This window comes from Macaca mulatta, chromosome 8 (assembly GCF_049350105.2).
Source record: "Macaca mulatta isolate MMU2019108-1 chromosome 8, T2T-MMU8v2.0, whole genome shotgun sequence".
In the NCBI taxonomy this organism is placed as follows: domain Eukaryota; kingdom Metazoa; phylum Chordata; class Mammalia; order Primates; family Cercopithecidae; genus Macaca; species Macaca mulatta.
Window position 1 is genome coordinate 38,206,015 of NC_133413.1, and position 1,160 is coordinate 38,207,174.

At 43.3% G+C, this 1,160-nt stretch overlaps 1 non-coding gene across 1 annotated transcript; it reads right to left on the reverse strand.

Annotated features, from left to right (window-relative positions):
* Positions 1–614: 614 nt before the first annotated feature.
* LOC114680454 (U6 spliceosomal RNA) lies at positions 615–719 on the reverse strand. Its single transcript, XR_003732679.2, has one exon. It is a non-coding gene; the product is annotated as a U6 spliceosomal RNA (small nuclear RNA).
* Between the last annotated feature and the right edge of the window lie 441 nt (positions 720–1,160).

The following is a 1,160-nucleotide window of genomic DNA, read 5'->3' on the forward strand; positions in this document are numbered from 1 at the left end:
TTGGAGGCTGCAAGTTAACTAAATTTAACCTTTACACTACTTTCCCAAAATGGTGACATTGTGACTGTAGTTACAAAAAAAGCCACATAATAAAACATATCCATCCCCAAAGATTTCAAAATAAAAAATGGGAAACTGTACTTGTATCCATCCTGTCAAAATATGAATGTTGTTCTCAACATTGAATGACATTTGGATGATCGTTTAACCTTTATTTTTCTATAATACTGTAGCTCCTAAACTTTACTGCACATCAGAATCACTTGAGCATCTTTATTTTTTTATTTTTTAAAAAATTATATGGGCCGGGCGTGGTGGCTCACGCTTGTAATTCCAGCACTTTGGGAGGCCGAGGTGGGCGGATCACGAGGTCAGGAGATGGAGACCACAGTGAAACCCCGTCTCTACTGAAAAAAAATAAATAAATAAATTAGCCGGGCGTGGCGGGAGCCTGTAGTCCCAGCTACTCGGAGAGGCTGAGGCAGGAGAATGGCGTGAACCCGGGAGGCGGAGCTTGCAGTGAGCTGAGATGGCGCCACTGCACTGCAGCCTGGGGGACAGAGGGAGACTCGGTCTCAAAATAAATAAATAAATAAATAAATAAATAAATAAAAATAAAAATAAATTATGTGGAAGGCTTGCATGTCATCCTTGAGCAGCGGTCATGCTAATCTTCTCTGTATTGTTCCAGTTTTAGTGTATGCTCTGCCGAAGCCAGCACATCTTTAAAAATAATACTCTGCCTCGGCCTCCCAAAATGCTGGGATTACAGGCGTGAGCCTTCAAGACCAGCCTGGCCAACATGGCGAAATCCATCTCTACTAAAAATACAAAATTAGCTGGGCGTGGTGGCTCGCGCCTGTAATCCCAGCTACTCCGGAGGCTGAGGCAGGAGAATCGCTTGAACCCCGGAGATGGAGGTTGTAGTGAGCCAAGATCAAGACTGCACCACTGCACTTCAGCCTAGGCAACAGGAGTGAAACTCCGTCTCAATTAAAAAACAAAACAAAACAAAGCAAAAACTAAAGTCTGGGGTACCTTCCCCAAACATTGTGATTTAATTAAGATGGGATGTGACTGGGCATCAGGGTTAAAACGTCTTCAGGGGATTCAGTGTATAGCAAAGTTTGGGGATTCCTGTTTTAACCTGTAGCAGAGTT